Source organism: Triticum dicoccoides, chromosome 2B (assembly GCF_002162155.2).
Source record: "Triticum dicoccoides isolate Atlit2015 ecotype Zavitan chromosome 2B, WEW_v2.0, whole genome shotgun sequence".
Lineage (NCBI taxonomy): Eukaryota > Viridiplantae > Streptophyta > Magnoliopsida > Poales > Poaceae > Triticum > Triticum dicoccoides.
The window spans coordinates 186,958,706-186,964,595 of NC_041383.1; the positions used below are offsets into that span (position 1 = coordinate 186,958,706).

At 40.6% G+C, this 5,890-nt stretch overlaps 1 long non-coding RNA gene across 1 annotated transcript; it reads left to right on the forward strand.

Annotated features, from left to right (window-relative positions):
* The first annotated feature begins 1,207 nt into the window (after positions 1-1,207).
* On the forward strand, positions 1,208-3,299 carry LOC119367517. Its single transcript, XR_005176338.1, has 3 exons — positions 1,208-1,372; positions 3,074-3,188; positions 3,277-3,299. It is a non-coding gene; the product is annotated as an uncharacterized LOC119367517 (long non-coding RNA).
* Positions 3,300-5,890: the final 2,591 nt, after the last annotated feature.

A 5,890-nucleotide genomic window follows, 5' to 3' on the forward strand; every position in this document is an offset into this window, starting at 1 on the left:
GAGTCAGCTACACCTGCCTGTGCCTTCCATTTCAGCAAATCCAGTGTGCAGCCCAGCTTTTTCAGACCATCATCGCATCTGGGGTACAACGACTTTCTGTGATCCTCTAACATGCGATCCAAATTCTCCCTCTCCTTTTCAGTTTCGCAGCGTCTCCGTGCATCAGCAATGGTCCGACCAAGATCATCATGATCAACGGTCTCATCACGTGCCTCTTCTTCACCTTCACCTTCACCTTCCCCTTCACCTTCCCCTTCACCATCCCCTTCACCTTCCCCTTCACCTTCAGCATCCTCCATGAAAGTATCACCCAAATGAGCAAGATAGCTTTCATCGATGAAATCATCCCCTTCTTCATCTTCTTCCATTATAACCCCTCTTTCTCCATGCTTGGTCCAACAATTATAGCTTGGCATGAAACCGTGCCGAAGCAGGTGTAGGTGAACTTCTCTTGAGGAAGAGTAACCCTTCTGATTCTTACAGTCAACACATGGACAGATAACAAAACCCTTCTGCTTGTTCGCATTAGCCACTACGAGGAAATCTTTCAAACCCGTAGTGAACTCGCGGGAGAGTCAGTTACCGTACATCCATTGCCGATTCATCTGCACTATTATAATATAAAATATATAATTAACCATCATGCATTTGTTAAAGTAACTAGCTATAAACAATAGAAATTAAACAATGAACAAAACACATGCATATTTTATCAATGACACACATGCATGAAAGGTTCAAGTTGCTAACCGCGATCAAGGAGGAACCTCAAGTGTGGCTCCAACACTTCATATCATGTTTGTTTCACGCTGTTGGGCATTTCATCAAACACCTTGTGTGCATAAGAGGAACCAAAAGCAAACCTACACCCCCTTGTGAAGAGAAGTGGCACCAAATGGCTAAGTGAGTGCGCTGAACTGGTATATATAGGGGAGGAGCTTTAGTCGCGGTTGGCCAGGCCAACCGCGACTAAAGGCCTTTGGGCACCTTTAGTCACGGTTGGCCTAGCCAACCGCGACTAAAGCCCCTCACGTGCACCAGCTGGCCACCGAGCGCCCTGGCCCAAGCCTTTGGTCGCGGTTCGTCTGCCGAACCGCGACTAAAGACTTCATTAGTCGCGGTTCCTACAGTTTCGCGACTAATGGGGCTGGACGGAAGCCTCTTTTTCTACCAGTGTATGTCATCGCGTCCCCGCGCGGACCCAAATATTCGTCTCCCTCTCTTCTTTCATTTCCCCCTCTCCACTCCTCTGCAATCACATGCGCAGACGCCTCGCCGCCACGCTCCCTCTTCGACTCTTTTTTTTGAGATAGCTTACCAGGCTTGCTGCCTGGTCCCCCCCTTCGACCCAATCTACTAGGAGCTCTGCCAGGTAACCGAGAGACATCCGTCCCCTTTCCTCTCTCTCTCTTTGAATTGGACTCGATGCGTGCTTCCTCGTAATTGATTCATGTGCTGCTCGTTTGGATCCAAGGATCTGCCTGGTGATGGGTTCGTGCGCAGGGTCGCTTTGATCTCAGGATTAATCTAGCGTTCGTGGATTTAGTTGTCTCATGGTTGTTGGTGAAGCAATCCAATCTGATTTTTCATGATTGACTTTACATGATCCTGTCATTTGACCTCTATGAGATTTAGATTACGGGAAACTGCAGACGATGATACATGATATTCCGTCATACCTCGTATGTGAAATGTCCAGAGAATTAACGGGGTTTTACTTGGTACGCTAGATAATGTGTCATTTCTTTATCCTTTGTTGTTTCAGGATTATATTTGCCATAATTCAACCTCTGTTTCGTTGTCAAAAGTATGACAGTGGTTAACCCATGCCGTTTATTTTTGCTAGATGAACCTGTTTATTTATGACATGTGGCCTTTCCTGGTAAGGTTTTAAACTAATCATTTAGAGTGTTATTCACGCCCTCATCAATTTGTGTGATGTATAAACATGATTAGCCCAATAGCTCTCCTATGTTTATAGCAGGCAATATGCAAAATAATAAGTGTGGCAAAGACAATATGCGATCCATATGTTGGAAAATATATTATACTAATCAATTGGATTAGGAAACTTTGACACTTGGTGCTCTTCAACCTACACTCCAGCTAGATTAAATTAGCACACTAATTCAAATCTGTAATGTATAGACATCCCTCACTGCAGTCCCATCTAATGATCGAATTGGATTTATCAACCTTCAGTTAGTCGTACTATAAGATTTTTTTTCTTTTGTGAGAATATCGTAAGATTGTTTTAAGGAGGTGTTACGTTAAGAAATCAACATCTAAAATCAATTGTTCCTAGAATTTCAATATGCGATATGCACTAGATACTTATGTTCCTATCAGTGTTTTAAATAGTGGGCTATGCTAAATAGCGACGGACCTCCAAATCAGCTATAGCGGAGCTATAGAGGGCTATTTATACATGAGACTATTTAGCGGCACCCTGCTGAAAAGGTCATAGCGGGCTATAGCTGGCTATTTAAAACTATGGTTCCTATACATTTTATTTGAGCTGGGCATAAAAGGATTGTTTCACATCAGTTCCAGCCTTTTTTAGCTTCTGTTTGTCATCTAGATATTTAAGATGTTTGGTATGATGATCTCCCTCTACATTTGCTTGTTTAAGCAAACAAGAATTAAAATTTTACGGAATGCGAGAAAATAATTTCTAATTGAATCTGTGATTCGGTGATTCTGTGAATGTGAAGGTGTATTCTTACAAATTGTCTGCGCATGTTAGTTTAGCCCCTGGCTGCATTATACACACAACATGTTTTGATACTTTTCATTACTAGTCAATATGTACGTGCAATGCACGTTAATTTAGAAGTATATTAAGTGCATCCGGATATTAAGTAGAATATTATTTGCGTGTTATTATGTGATTGGCACTATATTTGGTATGAGACTAACTACACGTTAAACATATTGAGCGCTCGACATTGAAGCAGTTTAGGTCATTGGATTGACATGATTTGATGGTCGAGATTAATTGGATCTGCCCCTTTGGGTCTTTTTATATTGGTATAGATAAAGACATCTGACCTGATCATATTGCTATTTTCAGCTTTTGGATTTGCATATAATGCTGACACCACATGGACTCTGAACTCTGAAGGAAGTTGTGCTAACTGCTAGGCTTTCCCTTTTTTTCCAGCTTGTGTGTTTCATTGATGGATGAGGTATAAATCTATTCCTTAAGCGAGCAAATCAAAACACAAATGCAGGAGGTATCGACAACACTGACGACCGCTACATCATTCCATTTAGACCTGAAAGTAACATCAAAGGATGCCAGCGGCGGCAAAGATCAACAAGTTCTTCACCGTCGCAGAGAAGGTGGAGGTCGAATGTTTCACCGTCAAGTGCACACTTATCATTCTGCTACAGTCACTCGATCATCGTCAGGAACACCGCCACACTAAGAATTGTGCAGCTGCTCTACTTTCAGGTCCAAATTGGACATCACGTGAGGTGTTACGGTCAACACCAGCCAGTTCAAGGCAACCCTACAGGTGGTCGTCTGAGCGAGTGCTAACATGCTAATAGGAGCAGTTTCATCTCGAGCAGACTTGCACCGCAATAAGTACATGCTACTCTCAGCGTCTGCTAACATGAAGTTGCACTCAGGCTCTCGCAGAGACTACAGAGGTACTGTCCGTAAGTATCACGGTTCATAGATTTATTTATATGAACAATACTGATCTCAAGGATAACAATCTAGATTCATCTATTACTTCTGCTAATGTGAGTGTAACAACAGTCACTCCCATTCAAACTTTCTTTAGGGAAACTACAACATGCATTTTGCTCACCTCAACATTAAATTAAGGAGTGCAGTAGGTTCAGGACTTATGCGGACTATTGAAATGTTATATTTGTGGACAATGGAGAAAAGCCTGAATTAGGCATCAGAGTAGAATTTACACTCGTTGTTACAGTGCGGCTTTTGGGCATCCTTAGAACGATAAGCCCAAATACGAAGATTAGACGCCACCTTAGATTTGTCTGGTTGTTAACTTGTGGTCATCAAACACATTTATATTATGCTCTGTCCATATGCTCTAGAGGAAACAAGCAATAATACTGGACTGCAATTTCTGGGGTATCACGCCCATTTAAACTGACGGTGCAAGTTCAGGCCGACCTTCCTTTTTTCCTTCAGATCTTTCTGTTTTAAGAATTGTACTGTTATAATTATACCATTATATATTTATTTTAGATACATGTTCAAAGATTATTTTATTTCACCCAAAATACAAAGGACGCGGGAAAATCACTATTTCTCTATTTCCTGAAATAAATGCCTGAATTTGTTTACCATGTTTTCTCTTTTTCCTTCCTTACAGCAGTGTCTTCAATAGAACAAATAAAGTGTTGAGTAACTAAAAGGCCATTCCGATTCCGGTATGGTAAATATTTGATGGATGGCAAAGGGTCCCGGGGGAGCTCGTTTGTGCTGACGATACTCAACATATTCTGTAAATATCCTCTGAATTCACCATCCATGAGTCGCAAGTTATGTTTTCTGGTGCTATAAGTATAAAAAAGGTTCATACTTTGTTTTATTATCCTTTTGTGGTGTTGGTGCTATACCTTTTGGCCTAAGAAGGCTCTCTGAAACACTGAGACAAACAAAGCTAAACATTTGGAGTATGATTAAGCAGTCCAGTCATCGTTACTAATCCCTATTTGAGCTTGACATTATTTTCTGGCTTAATGTTTGAGATTCTATGTTAGCAAAAATATGTGCAGAATTTCATGTAAGTTTGAAAGTCAATCGATTCCATGGTTTGAGCTCCAAAGTGACCCCTATTCAGAATTGGTATTTGGATCCCAAAACTCCCTATGAACATATAATGAAATTTTAGTTGTGAAACGAGACATAGACATGCCATATTGCTATATCAGGGTGTTGCTATGTACAATTATAGATGCTTGCATTTGACTTCCGTTTTGATGTAACAATATACATGTAGTTTGTTGTCAATACTGTTGAGAGACCTTGTTCTAAAGTTTATGTCCAACATTTAATTTTTTTTTTCATTTTTTCTACTAAAATATATACCCTTGTATTTTGGTAGTTTTGCGAAGCACTGATGGTGTCCCGCTTATACATGTGAAACCCTACAATATGTTTAGAGCATGGAGGAGTCAGTTTGTGCTGCCAACCCTCACCATATTCTACAAATATCATAGATTTTACCATCCATGAGTGGCAAGTCATGTTTTCTATTTACTGGTGTTATAAGTAAAAAATGTTCATATTCGGTGGATGAGACCCTACAATGTATTTAGAACATCCGATCTACACATCTATATAATTTTGAGCCTTGGATGAATAATTGATGATTGAAGTGGGAACATGGGTAGTACCATAATCATGAAAGGTGCCTTCATGAGTTGATGCCACACGATATATATGAGGGTGCAGGGTAACTTTGGTTGCATCTCCAAATCAATAACCAAAGGGAGTAAATCATAAACAGGGTTAGTTTGAAAAAAATATCAATCAGGATACTATCTTCTTTGTGATACTGTTATTAAAATTGACCATGAACATGAAATTTTCGTGTTTACTTGATCATACTATGAACCCGTAGCAACGCACGGGCACTCTAGTAGTAACATTTGCATTTTCCAGTGACTTTCTGTTTGAGAAAAAAATACTTCTTATGAAGTGTGTACTGTATTCTCCTCACCAAAAATTAATCTGCATTCAGGAGCCAATCTTCTCACCATCTACTAAATCAGTAAGCTCCCTTGGGGTGGAAGCCCTCGGACTCAATTGAGGTTGTCGACTCGATTTTAAGTCGATTTCGATTTTGACTCGGTTGTCGAAGCCTGGACTGGGCCGCCTGAGCTGGCTCCCTCTCATCGTTTC